This window comes from Ursus maritimus, unplaced genomic scaffold (genome assembly GCF_017311325.1).
Source record: "Ursus maritimus isolate PB19 unplaced genomic scaffold, ASM1731132v1 scaffold_2, whole genome shotgun sequence".
Lineage (NCBI taxonomy): Eukaryota > Metazoa > Chordata > Mammalia > Carnivora > Ursidae > Ursus > Ursus maritimus.
In genome coordinates, this window is record NW_024424452.1 from 87,260,170 (window position 1) to 87,274,935 (window position 14,766).

Below are 14,766 nucleotides of genomic sequence, written 5' to 3' on the forward strand. Positions count from 1 at the left end.
GAGGACAGAGTCAGTGTGACAGTTCTCTGTAGCTCGTACGGTGTGGGGTCAAGGCACTTTTCATAGACAGGAGATTCAAGAGTCACAGATCCCTTACTCCTAGCTTTTCCTTTTTTTGTGACATGGCCACAGTTTTGTTCTCGGTGCCCGCTCCTTTGCCTTCATGTCTCCCAGCACAGAACATTTCTGATGTAGATAAGTTGTTTGACTTCATACACCTTCGTCACAAAGGGCAGCCTTCCAATTTGTAGTTTAATTCACACTGGCTGGGAAGCAACTTGGCACTGGGAGGGAGAGAGGAGGTGACAGAGGAAGATCTTGGAGGGAATATGTCACATCCATTTTCGGGTCTTGTGTGACCTGAAAAGACTGCAGCGTAGCAATGATGACTCTGTTGTGTTCTTAAACACCCGCCACCGGGGGCTAAAATGAGCAGATGAAGGAAGAAGGAAAACCAGCAGCACGCGGTTTCCACTGTGATTCTCCGGGTTAACTTGGTTCCTCACATCTAATGATGAGGAGGGGGCCGTACTAGCAGGTGACCTCTTGCATTTTTAGGATATCCCTACAAGGCAGGTGGAGAGGAAGTTCAGTGAAGAAAGGAACATGGAAACTAAGTGTGATGTCCCTGAGGTCCCTCAGAGAAATGCTTTCTAGAGGTGAAGTGTAATTGCTTTACAGTGAGTGTATTCTTTGACCCTATAAATATTGCTTTTCCAAAGTGAAAGGACTTTTTTTGTATGGTGTTTGTTTTTAATCGGCAGGGAGACATTAGTTTAAGTCATAATTACCTTTCACTTCTGTGCCACCTTTCCCTCAAATTTTGCAACCATGGACAAGATGGTCTTCTAAAATTCCATACTAGCCAGAGAGTTCCGTGCTCATAGCACTATGGTCTTCCCACAACTGTGGGAATGGGGCCAAATTGTAAACTTTCAGAATCAGGGACCTCACCCTAAAGCTAACTACATAATGATCTCCAGAGGAGGCAGAGAGGAGTATATATTTGTAAAAACCATCCCAAGTGATTCTTTTTAATCGACCTTAGGAAATAACTATTGGCTTCAGAGGGCTGAGCAAAGCCAAGATTTGGGGCTCCAAGAGCCTGAGTTCACACTCCACCTGGCATCAGCGTGCTTCAGCTCAGCCAGATTAATCGTCCATTCTTGTAAAGTCAAGCTTATAATACTTCGAGCTTCACAAGGGGGCTTGTTGCTACAAATACTAGTCTCCTCCCTCACGCATTAGGATGATTCTGGACCATACTCTGAACTGATTATCCTACACCATCAATGCCATCAAGTCCCCATCTCTATTTTTCTTGAACCAGCTGGACCTTCAAACCTTTATCACAGAGTGTCTCATGTCCACATTGCTCTACACATCCCCTAGTGTGGACCATCCCCTCCCCTCTTCTCCACATCTGACCCTTCCACTGTGCTCTCTGAAACGACTCCTAACTTATTTTCTGCATCTGCGCTCCAGCTCATTGCCGTGACCAACACCTTCAGGACAAGGCTTTCCTTCGGGGCCAGGTGGATGCATGAATCCAGAGCTCCGGATTCTCAGATACCTCTATGTGTTCCTGGCCCCTTCTTATCAGCCACGTTGCACCTCCTTTCCTTTTCTGTCTCCCTTGCTGGCTCTCCCCACCCCCTTTACTGGCTTCAAACTCTGCATTTTAGAGAGTTTCTGGGGCTCTGTCCTAGACTTTTTAACTGTACATCTCCCCCCCTGTAACCCTCAGGCTCTGCGCCCCAATTTTTCTCTGCCTTGGGCTCTAGACTTTTCTGTATGACTCCATCCTTGATAACCCAGTTGGCTGGCCACTAGGAATCTAAAACTGACATGACCAATATGGAACTCTTTATTTCAAAGCACCCTTCCTAAGACTCTTCCTCCCCAGCTCTCTGGCACCGTCCACTGCTGCCCTGAGCCTAGTCATTAATTTTGATTCTTCCTTTTCATTCACAACATGCTCTCTTCCAATATGGTCCATCAGCAAACCTGTATGTTTTATGTACAAATATATTTTGAATCCTTCCATTGTTATCCACCTCCACCATCCCATTCCCAGCCCAAATCACTACATCTCTCACTCGTACTACTACTTAAACTCGCAAACAGCCTCTCTCTCCTTCAACTCTAAGCTCCAATTAATGTATTTCCCAACAGCAACCAGAGTAATCGTTCAGAAACCTAAATCAGATGACATCCTATCTCTTCTAAAACTTCTCTTTCTTTTTGTTTTAATTAAGATTTTATTTATTTGTCAAAGAGAGAGCACAAGCAGGGTGAGTGGCAGAGGCAGAGAGAGAAGCAGGCTCCTCCCTGAGCAGGGACCCCGAAGCAGGACTCGATCCCAGGACTCTGGGATCATGGCCTGAGCCAAAAGCAGACACTTAAGTGACCGAGCCACCCAGGTGTTCCTCTTCTAAAACTTTTCAATGGTTTCCCATCGTTGTTGCAATGAAATGTATGCTCCATTCTGCTGTCTGTTAGGCCCTGCTTTGATCTGCACTCTTTCTGCTTTTCTGATTTCATCTCAGACCAGAGTGCCTTTCCTGCCTGTGTTCAGTCCTACCGTCCCCACTTTCTGGTCTGTGAACACACCAAGATGGTGATTGTTGAGTGTGTTATTTCTTCAGTCAGAAAAGCATCTTCCCCATTTCCAAGCAGAGCTGTCTGATCGTCAAGGTCTCAGCTCACTGCCGCCTTCCCAGAGAAGCCTTCCCTGACTGCACTCTCTAAAGCCTCGACTCTGTCCTCTGTTTATTCCACCACGTCAATCTTAGGGTTTCTTTCATCACAAGTATTGTAGTTAGCATAACATTACCAATCTATGGTACCAATCTACCAAGCTGATCTATTTATTTGTGCATTTATGATCTGTACTCCTTGCAATAATCATTATTATTCAATTATATTCAATATGATGTACTAGAAAGATTTGGGGATGCGGAGTTTGATGGAAGATTAATTGTTGGTCCCATTATTTACCCATTTTGTGATATTGTGATTTACTTTCTCTCTCTGTGCCTTATTTTCCTCATCAGTAGAATGGGATTAACATAGCATTATAAGGTTGTTGTTAGGATTAATGAGACAACATCCATAAAGTCCGAAGCAGAGTTTTTCCTGCTACTGCATATTGATTCATGGTATTTCTAAAGATGCTCACTTTCATATAATTGCGTCCCAAGAAAAATCGTTTAAGAATTATTCAAGATGTCTTCATAAACATGTCCCATTTTTATGGTGTGAGTCGAGGAAATGCTGTGGGCACCTTCACCATGCAAACCAGTAGAATAAACACGAGTAGAATGGCCATCATCCTCAGAGAACACGGAAGGAAGAAGGCAAAGCTTCCTGGGTCCACATGCTGAAACACTGCCAGCCCAAGAGATCCAGCAGAGACAAGGTAACATTTTCAAGTAGCTCTGTGCCCACTCTGGACTGAGATTCAGAAATAGGCCTGGCCATTGCAGCGTGGGTTGTTTAGTGGTTTGTTCAAAAGTTTGTATTGCTTTCTTTACTCCTAGGAGCTAAGCTAGGTAGAGACACTAGCCCTTCTATTTCACCTAAATTCTGACTTTCTCCTACCTCTTTTAGACCATGTCTATGTGGAAGATAACTTTTGCATAAAAGGACAAATAAACACTAGACTTAACACCAGAAGTCCTGGATCTGGGCACTGGTTCTGTCAGATACAGCATACAAAGAGATTCTGGACCTTTCTGGCAGGCTGGAATCACTGACAGTCTCACAAACATTGCTAGTAGAAGTGTGAACTGGGACATCCTTTTGAGAGAACAGTTTGGCAATTTAAATCATTATTTCCAATGCACATATCCTTTGGACACCCAGCATTCTCTTTCTTGTTTATGTGCCTAAAGACATGTACGGGAAGGATCATTGCCCCATTGTTTACATTAACAAATATTGGAACCAATTGGTTAGAAAAATATGGCCCATCCATATATATTATGCAGCTGTTAACAAGAATGAAGGAGGTCTATCTGTACTGATGGGGAAATAGGAGTTATTGTTAAGTGAAAAAAGCAAGGTGCAAGAGCATACTGCATTCTACCGTGTGTGTGTGTGTGTGTGTGTGTGTGTGTGTTCATGTAACATACATACTTACCCACACACAAACTTATGCCCTTATATTTATAGACTACTCCTGGAAAAACTTACAAGTACTGACAGTAGTGACTTAACTCGAGACAGGCGTAGGAAAGAATTGGTTTTGGTTGCTTTTCCCCACAGTTTGGAGTTCAAACAAAAATCATGCATTTGTGATCTTTTGGGAAAAAAAGTCTATACTTTTTAGCACCATGGCACTGAGTCTACAACAGTTAGTCAGTGAAGGAGAGGTGTCCAATCCTATTATCTTCGGGCAAGTCACTTAATCTTGCTGAGATTTTTCATCACCTATAACATGATTGTAATGATGTACAGCCCTCAGGACGGAGTCAGGCCACTATGTGAACGTGCCAAAGCACACTAGTAGGGAACACGGCAAATGCCTAACGGATGCTCGTTGGGCCCGCCCTCTGCCCTCCCCCACCAGAGGTAGAGCCATGGGCACATCATCTCGCATGGCTTGGGTTTCCTTTCTTAGGCCAGGAAAGTTGCTGTGGATGCCATAGCTATTTAAATCAACTGACCTTTCCTGCTAAGGCTCCAGGACATCTCTATCTTAGGCTGGGGATGACTAAGGTTGCTGATGACGGGGGTTGCTGGGGATGTGTTGGGAGGTGGGGCAGGGGTGGGGCCGTGCCTTCCCCAGACCCATATGACCTACTGGCTCTCATGCTCTGCAAATTTCTTTTGATAGAGTTGCCTGCCAGCCAGACTGGTAATCTGTGAGAGGATAGAAATAGCAGAGTTCATGGCTCCAATTCCCATCCTCTCCTTGGCCTGAAGTCTTTCTCCACCGTTGCCAGAGTTTTAATTTCCTTTCTCCATTGTTGCCTTGTGGCTGCCTCAAGCCCTCTCCTGAGGGTATGGAGTGTTGTCAGAGCAGCAAGGTTGGACTTGTAGACTTTGTGGAGGACAAACACCTTGATCTAGAGAAACAGACAAGGACATTTCATTATCTCCTTAGGAGACACTGTCAGGATGCCATTGTCCTGCTGGGTCCTTTCAAGCCAAGGGACCCCACCAAGGGAGGTAATGTGATTTACCACCCCCACCTCAATTTCCAACAGATCTACTTGCTCCCATGCCCATCATACAACCTAAACAAAACCAGTGTGCTTGCTAACTCCAGAGGACAAACCCAGTCTTCTCACACCGCCAGCACCACCTACGAGAAAACTCCTGGAGTTAAGCCAAACATGCTCAGGGTTGAAGACCTGACATGGTTTCCACAAAGCTTTGCACAAATACCATAACGGTATGAGAAGAACTTATAGAGGTTCATTTGATCCTAGGCTGAGCCATGGTGTCCAGATAGTTGGCCAAACATTATTCTGGATGTTTCTGTGAAGGTATTTTTGGATGAAGTTAACATTTAAATTGGTGGACTTTAAGTTTACCCTCATCCAATCTGATGATGGCCTTTAATGGAACAGACTTGCTTTCTCTAAGCAAGAAGGAATTCTGCTTTGACTCGAATTGCAACTCTTCCTGAATCTCCAATCTGCAGGCCTACCCCATCAGGTTTTGGACTCGCTAAGCCTGCACAATAGTGTGAGCCAACTCCTTAAAATAAATCTACCCCCCTCTTCTCCGTCTTCCTCCTTCTCACTCTCACTCTCTCCCTGTCTCTGTCTCTGTCTCTCTCTCTCTCCATTTGTATTTACAGTTTTCTCCTATGAGCAAATAAAACCCAATTAGATAGTTTTGATCAACATCTTACCAAAGTCAAAACAAAGCAAAGCATGCTTTGATAAACCTGGAAAAAATATATTAGATGTTAAAATTAAATGGTAGAACCAGAGTTGATTTTCCTAGATTTTCTAAGTGTTGAATCATGAAAATGCATTACTTTATAATGAAAACATTTGACATTCATTTCTTAATAGGGAGGGTTATGTTATGACAAAACAGAATTTTGAATTAAAATCAACTTCAAAGTAAAACAAAACAAAAGAAAAAAAAAACCAGCCCTGTGCTTTCTCTGCAAATCTAGCTTTAAATCAAAGAGCCCAAGGCTCTCTTTCCACCAGATTCTGCCCTTAAGACCCTGCATCTGAGAGTTCTGGTATCAATCCGCTGTTCCGGATTTGGCAATCTGCATAGGCTACCCGCCAAGCTTGAGCTAGGCAAGCACTTGCTTGCAGCTAGTTTCCATCTAATTCTCACAGCTATGGAAGAGGTAGGTTATTCTTACATAAGAGATCAAGAAGGTGAGACTCCAGGAAGTAAAGTGACTTGCTTAAGGCCGCACAGCTAGTTAAGACGCAGAGTCGGAATTTGAACCCAAGTTTCCTTAACTCCATCCCCAGTGCTCTGGCCTCTGTACCATAGCTGTATTGCCCTGGATCCCAGGCAATGTGGGAAAAGGCAACACCAAAAGTCTGGTTCATTCTAGATTAGCTTTTGTATTGATGGGGGCAGGATGCTAAAATATGCGTATGATCAGGGCGCCTGGGTGGCTCAGTCGCGTCTGCCTTCGGCTCAGGGCATGATTCCGGGATTCTGGGATCGAGCCCCACATCGGGCTCCCTGCTCCCCTGGGAGCCTGCTTCTTCCTCTTCAACTCCTTCTGCTTGTGTTCCCTCTCTCGCTGGCTGTTTCTCTCTCTCTGTGTCAAATAAATAAATAAATAAATAAAATCTTTAAAAAAAATGCATACGATCAGAATTTTGCATACCACTTCCTGGGGGTCATCTTCCCCACTTTACCAAGTCTCCGTGCTCTACGCTTCAGCTCTTGCTCCAAAGGAAGGCCAGTTCACCCCTTATACCCAGGAGGGGCTGTAGGCCCTAATCCTCTTTGGCTTGTGCCTCAGCCCCTTTCTGGCCTCCATGGTGGCCAGGTAGGTCCTTTTTATTCTCCCTTTACCATTGTTTTCACACCAGAGAAAACCCTCCTTCTTTTTTTTTTTTTTAATGATTTTTTATTATATTATGTTAGTCACCATACAGTACATCCCCGGTTTCCAATGTAAAGTTCGATGATTCATTAGTTGCGTATAACACCCAGTGCACCATGCAATACGTGCCCTCCTTACTACCCATCACTGGCCTATCCCAATCCCCCACCCTCCTCCCCTCTGAAGTCCTCAGTTTGTTTCTCATAGTCCATAGTCTCTCATGTTTCATTCCCCCTTCTGATTACCCCCCCTTTCTTTATCCCTTTCTTCCCCTACCGATCTTCCTAGTTCTTATGTTCCATAGATGAGAGAAATCATATGATAGTTGTTTTTCTCTGCTTGACTTATTTCACTTAGCATTATCTCCTCCAGTGCCGTCCATGTTGTAGCAAATGTTGAGAACTCGTTCTTTCTGATGGCTGAGTAATATTCCATTGTATATATGGACCACATCTTCTTAATCCAGTCATCTGTTGAAGGGCATCTCGGCTCCTTCCACGATTTAGCTATTGTGGATATTGCTGCTATGAACATTGGGGTGCATATGGCCCTTCTCTTCACTATGTCTGTATCTTTGGGGTAAACACCCAGTAGTGCAATGGCTGGATCATAGGGTAGCTCAATTTTTAACTTTTTAAGGGACCTCCACACTGTAGAAAACCCTCCTTCCTCCCTGCTTCCATCAGAGGCTGGGAACAAGGTGAGGACTTCCGTGGACATTGAAAGGAACGGGTGGGGAGAGGGAATGGGAGGGAAATAGAAGGTGAGGTAGAGTGGAGGTAGCTTGGGAGAGTGGAGAAAAGGATGCTGACAGGTGCAAGGGAGTCAAAAGAAATGGGTAAGAGCACCGAGTCTCTGGAGCCAGATTATGTGCGTTCAGCTCCCAGCTCTGCCCCCGACTGTCTCTGTGTGATACACATACAGTAACTGAGCTGAACTACTTTGCCTGTCAGAATCCCTGTGTCTAGGGTTGATGCAAGACTCACAGGAATTGGTGGATGTAAAGCTCCTGTTATACGTGCTCTGTATCTGCTTTTATAATCCCCAGACCGGCTGTGTGACCTGGGCAACTCACTGCCTTTCTCCGACCTTCACTTCTTCTCATTGATAAAGTAAGCGGGTTGGATTAGGTGATCCAGATTCTTTTCTAACTTTCAAGTTCTGGGCTTCTGACCTCTTTTTAGTCATGGAAAGCACTCTCAAGTTTCTACCCAGTGCTGGCTGGATGTAGAGTCCTTTGAATGACCATTAAATAAAATGTCATTTAAATACAAAGTCATTTAAATGATCACAGTACCTTCCCTCACTCAGCATCTGCGTGATAACTTTGTGGTTTTGGATATGGCAAATATTTTGAGTTTGAAGATTTTCTAGTTGAAGTTCAAATTCTCTGGGAGATCCTAAAAGCCAAAAAGATTGAAGGACCCTCACAGCAAAAAGGAAGAACAGGCACTCTGGGAGGTGAGTGGCAGAGAGCTGTGGCTGCAGCCTGCCCCCATCTAACATCCCCACTGGGTTTGCCCCCGCAGTCTAACCACTATTTCCTTTGCCTAGACGGACTTCCCTTCTTCCCTTCCACCACGTTGTTAAGCTGCTTCCCTGTTTGTTCATTCACTGGCAGACATTAGGAAAGGATGGTCAACCCCAGCTGCCTACACATCCCGGCCAGCTGGTCACGTCCGCCCCCATCCTCCCTGGCCTCTCTCAGGAGCTTGACCCGCTTGACTCTTTCTCAACATGTTCCTCCCCTTTAGAATCAGTGACTGACACTCCGATCTCTTTCTTGGCTCTTTTTCTGTCTCCTTTTGACTTTCAGACAGCCTCTAACTCTGCTGGAGCTGAGCCTTGGACCAGCCGGGCCCTTGGGGTGGTCAGGCTCAGGGCACTGACTTGGGGAATAGAATCCTCAGAGAGTTAGCCCTCACTACTCCATTTCCAGGATATGTACCTCTCTTCTTTTCCCCAAGCTCCTTTTTCCACCCCCTCCCCCCAAAAGGTCCTCCTCCCTTGCCTGCTTTTGAAACAAATGTTCTGGGAGCTGCCCAGGCAGGTTCAAAACAAGCAGCTGCCAGAGCCCTGCCCTGCCCCCCCAGCCCAGGCAACTTGCTGCTGCTATAAGTAGACTGGGGTCTATAGCCCTAAACACGGGAGTCAAGTTGCAAGTGCTCAACTCTAGTGGACTGTCTTTCTGCCCTGTGTTTTTTGCTGAGGGGGATCTGAAGCCAGGCGGAGCCCCTGGCTCCATTCCACATGTCCCTGTGTCTTTGTGGGCTGATGCTCTGTCTGATGGCCGGCTGTGGCTGCCACGCGCCCTCGGCCTGCTGGTCCCGGGAAACTTGGAGCGAAGCAGCAAATCGTTTACATTTCCAGAGCCAGATGAGGCTGAGACCTTGCAGGCATCTTGTTCTTTCCCCCAGATGAGCCTCTCTAGACCCCCGTGTGTTCCTTAGACTGCATTCGTGAGCATGGAACATGACTGCGGGCTTAACCAAAACAAGGTGTATGTTTTGACACAAGGAGAAGTCAGGGGTAGGTGCCTGGGCTCTGTCCAGCTCCAGGATGTAATTAACGCAGCAAACTCCTTTTAGACAGCTTTTGCATCTCCAGGATTATCTCTGCATTCTAGGCAAGAAAAAGGAGCCATGGTGAAGGGCAAAAGGCCAAAGGGGCCCTTATCAGCTGCACTGACCTTTTTTTTTTTTTTTGGTGCAAAATTGGTGGTTTATTAAAGCACAGGGACAGGACCCGTGGGCAGAAAGAGCTGCAGCACCCACCGGGGTTGTGAGGGGTGGTTGATTATCTACCCAGGGTTGGGGGAGGTTGAGGAAATACTTTCATATGTTAAAGAAGATTCACAAGATACCAGAGGCTTTGCCATTGTCAAGTTAAGGTGGTTTTGCCCTCTAGCAAGGCATTAACAGGAAGATGGTTGGGAACTTCCTGGAGCCTGCAGATTACGAGGACATTTAATTGTATCTACATTCCCTTCCGGAAGCTAGGTTATTGATAAAGACATTTGTAAACTGAGGGAGACTTAAGTCTTGCAGCATTGTGGTATCTGTAGGTTAACTATTTCTTTTTCCTGGAGGGCAGCGAGGAGTGCCTGAGGAATGTCACATACATCCCATGGGGGGGGGGGTTGCGGGGGTGTCAGTTTCTGCTTTGTCCTCAGCTTGCCTTCTGTTCCCTCATCATTTCCCCCCTGAACAATTTTGACCCTTTAATCTTTAAGGTTGTTGAAGGTGGAAGGTCTCATCTTCTGTAACGTCTTCCTGCTGGATAGGGGCATAGAGATGTCCCTACCTATGGGTCAGTATTGTTCAGTTGGGAATGTATAGCGGAGTTATGAAAGGGGAGGCAGCTGAATCCAACATGGACAACATAGATGAATCTCCTTGAGTAGAAGGGATTATCTGTTAGCCGGAAGTTATGGCAGTGAAGGAGTCTTGGCACTAGTAAGGGAGACACCAGAAATGACAAAACACGGTTAACATTGTACAAGAAAGAGAGATCTGAATAAAAGATCTTTGATAGTTGACCTTTGATAATTTTCCTTCAGTCCAGGAGTTTAAAACAATCACTAAAGGAAAGCAACATTTAAAGCACCAATTCGAGTATTGATTTGTCAGGTAGAAACCCAGAAGTATCTTGGTGGTAATCTGGACTGTATACACAGTCTTGCTTTCACACTAGCACAAGTTTCACCTTGTGTAATTTAATGCCATTCCATTTTGTAAAACTGCTTCACATATTTGTATTACTTCAGAATTTAATAGAGAAACGCTATTTTGAGTGTCATTTAGGGCTTTGACCATGTACTTAAGAGTTTCCATGTGCCAAACAATATTCTCCAGTCTCAGATAGGTAACAAAGATAGATGCTAGGTGGTCATAGCAATGTAACACAGAACATGTCCACTATGGTTTTAAATTTGGAAGGTTGGTAATGGTTTTAATAATGCATCCATGCATCTAGGCAAAACTCAAGAGTGCAGTGGCCTATCCAGCCTGGGGGAAGCCATGGCCACAGGTTAGAGCTGCATAGTCATTGGGTCCCAGCCAGGAGCCAGTCATATAACACTGGGCCTCCTTGAACTGCAGTCAGGATTTCAAGGGCTACTTGGTTTTGGAGGGCCATACATGCAATGATTTCAGGTCCATATTTGATTGGGGAGTTATGGCTTGATAATAATCCCCTTTTCTTCCAAATTGCACCGTGAGCATGGAGGACCAGGAAAATATATTTGAAGTCAATATAAATATTTTTAAGGCTTTTGCCAATTGCAAAGCACAGGTGGGCGCTATTAATTCTGCTTTGGGGGCAGACATGTTTGCTGACAGGGCTTTGACCTCAACATTCTTGAGTTAGACTTGACTGTAACATACCCAGTTTTTCTTACCCCTCTTTTCCATGAAACTGTTACCATTAGTGAAACAATTGTCCTCTGTATTTTCAGTAGGGACATCTTAAATCTGGTTGACTAGAATAGACAAGATCAATAACCTCCGAACAGTTATGCTCTATAGAAGTACAATGGTCAGGTCCAGGCTTAAGGGTAGCTGCGTTTCAAGTCTGACAGGTTTCAAGTATTATTCCAGACATACCTATAAGCATAGTCTGGTATTTAATAAGTCGGCTTCCCATTATCCACTGGTTGCTTTTGGTCTTGGACCTGATGTGAAGTCATTACAGTCAGAGACTGTCCCATGGTGAGCCTTGAGGCTCCTTTTACCAGGAGGGCTGTTGTCTGCTCGGCTAAAGCCTCTCCTTGTAATTGCACATCCAGAGAGGTGGCTTCTAAGATTAAATCTATGCGGGATGAAAGCATTAAGAAGCCCTCTTTGTTTGAGGTCTAGCCTTAATATCTTAATTAGCAAGGAATCACTGGCAAGTGGGGGAAGACTTGTGAAGAGATAAGGGCATCCCCAGGTCATCATCCAGTCCAGTCACAAGGGAAGTTGGGTCATCCATTATCTCCAAAAGCCCATAGTTAACCCTATGGAGTGGGGTATGCTCTGGCTTGTAAGGAACGATTTCATCATCACAGCCACAGAGAATTGGTCAACGTGATAGCTTTGTTGGGGAATCAATCTTATTTCCCAGTTGTTCAAATAATTAAATATATACCCATGGGGTTCTGTTATTAGCCCCATAGAATAAAAAGCATGAAGATTATCTATACATGAGTTATTGTATAGGAAGAGAAAAAAGCTGTTTCTCTTAAGTTTACCTCAAGTTGTCTAGCTTAAGCAACAACTATCTTTTCTGCACTGGCCCTTTAACAGGCTCTCCTGCCAACAAGCTCGCTTGCATCTCACGGGCCACCACGCGACCGCCCCTCGGTGCAAAGGGGCCTGTGAGAGTTTTAAATGAATGTTGACACCTAGCACCAGGTCAGGGTTCTCTTAGTGAGAAAGAAAAGGGAAGTGGATATTGCTTAGGTAGGTAGCCCTGTCTGCCATAACCGGTTCTCCGCCCTGACGACCCCCGTTCAGGTTCACAGACATTACCCACCGTCCTTCCCTAGATCGTCTGCGGTCTCTCCACACATGGACAGAACGGCGTGCAGGTTAAGAGGCTGGATTCTGGAAGCGTAAGCGTCTGTGTTCACATCCCTGTTCTGTACTTACTGGCATTGTGGGCTTGGTCAAGTCGCTCAGCGCCTCAGTTATCATACCTGCAGAGTAGGGGTCATAATTGTTCCTGCTTCTAGGGCTGTGGTCACGATGAAGCGATTTGCTAAGTAGATAGCCCACGGCACATGATAAAAGCTCTGCAAAGGTTAGCTATTGTTGTTTGATTGCTGCGCAGAGTGTATAGAATTATATTTTCATGCATCATATAAAAGATTGTGAGCCTGCAGAGCCAGGAGGCTGCCTTCGCCTCTCCTTGCTTTTAAGTATGAAAACAACTCTTTTCATTCCACAGCTGATCCATAAATTCACTTGCTTTGTCAAAATTAAAAATACTACAGAGGGGGCGCCTGGGTGGCACAGTGGTTAAGTGTCTGCCTTCGGCTCAGGGCGTGATCCTGGTGTTATGGGATCGAGCCTCACATCAGGCTCCTCTGCTATGAGCCTGCTTCTTCCTCTCCCACTCCCCCTGCTTGTGTTCCCTCTCTCGCTGGCTGTCTCTATCTCTGTCGAATAAATAAATAAAATCTTTAAAAAAAAAGGTATATTACAGAGAAGGCGAAAGACTCCTTTGACAATCCCATCCCTTCACCCTCCCTTTTCCCAGTCCCTGGAAGTGAACACGGATCATTGTTTTTCCTTCAGACCTTTTCTTATACATTTCATATTTGTGTGTGTACCCACGGAAAACATTGAGGTTTTTTTTTTTAATATTTCATTTGTACCATATGATATGGGTCATTCTTCAACTTCCTTTTTCATTTGTTTTCAACTCAACCATGTATCTTGGCAATCTATTCTTTAATTATCTGTAGCTTTTCCAAATTGTCTTTTATATTCCCTTGCCAAATTGCTCTGTGGTATTTCCTAATATGGATCTATATCTATATCTATATCTATATCTATATCTATATCTATATCTATATACTTCCTTTTTCATTTGTGTTTCAACTCAACCATGTATCTTGGCAATCTATTCTTTAATTATCTGTAGCTTTTCCAAATTGTCTTTTATATTCCCTTGCCAAATTGCTCTGTGGTATTTCCTAATATGGATCTATATCTATATCTATATCTATATCTATATCTATATCTATATCTATATATAAATACTATCATTTATTTAGCCAATCCCTATTAATTGACACATAGGTCATTTCCAACTCAGGTGATTGAAAAACAATGATGCCAAGATTATCCTTATACATATGCCTCTTTTGCACATGTGGACACCATAAAGTGAAATTTCTGGGTTTCAGGATGTGGACATTTTATTTTATTTTTTTTTATTTTTTTTATTTTTTTTTATTAATAATGATTTTTTATTATATTATGTTAGTCACCATACAGTACATCCCCGGTTTTCGATGTAAGGCTCGATGATTCATTAGTTGTGTATAACACCCAGTGCACCATGCAATATGTGCCCTCCTTACTACCCATCACCGGTCATCCCATTCCCCACCCCCTCCCCTCTGTAGCCCTCAGTTTGTTTCTCATAGTCCATAGTCTCTCATGTTTCATTCCCCCTTCTGATTACCCCCCCTTTCTTTATCCCTTTCTTCCCCTACTGATCATTCTAGTTCTTATGTTCCATAGATGAGAGAAATCATATGATAGTTGTCTTTCTCTGCTTGACTTATTTCACTAAGCATTATCTCCTCCAGTGCCGTCCATGTTGTAGCAAATGTTGAGAACTCATTCTTTCTGATTGCTGAGTAATATTCCATTGTATATATGGACCACAACTTCTTAATCCAGTCATCTGTTGAAGGGCATCTCGGCTCCTTCCCGTTAGCTATTGTGGACATTGCTGCTATGAACATTGGGGTGCATGGCCCTTCTCTTCACTACGTCTGTATCTTTGGGGTAAACACCCACTAGTGCAATGGCTGGATCATAGGGTAGCTCAATTTTTAACTTTTAAAGGGACCTCCACGGTTTTCAGAGTGGCTGTACCAACTTGCATTCCCACCAACAATGTAGGAGGGATCCCTTTCTCCATCCTCTCCAACAATTGTTGTTTCTTGCCTTGTCTATTTTTGCCATTCTAACTGGCGTAAGGTGGTATCTCAGTGTGGTTTTGAT

General features: G+C 44.3%; 1 long non-coding RNA gene across 1 annotated transcript in view; it reads left to right on the top strand.

The window, feature by feature from the left end:
- The first annotated feature begins 2,363 nt into the window (after window positions 1–2,363).
- Window positions 2,364–14,766, top strand: part of LOC103672430 — an 18,497-nt gene continuing 6,094 nt past the window's right edge. The window contains exon 1 of the long non-coding RNA XR_571166.2: window positions 2,364–3,421. This is a non-coding gene — a long non-coding RNA (uncharacterized LOC103672430). The remainder of the gene's footprint in view (window positions 3,422–14,766) is intronic.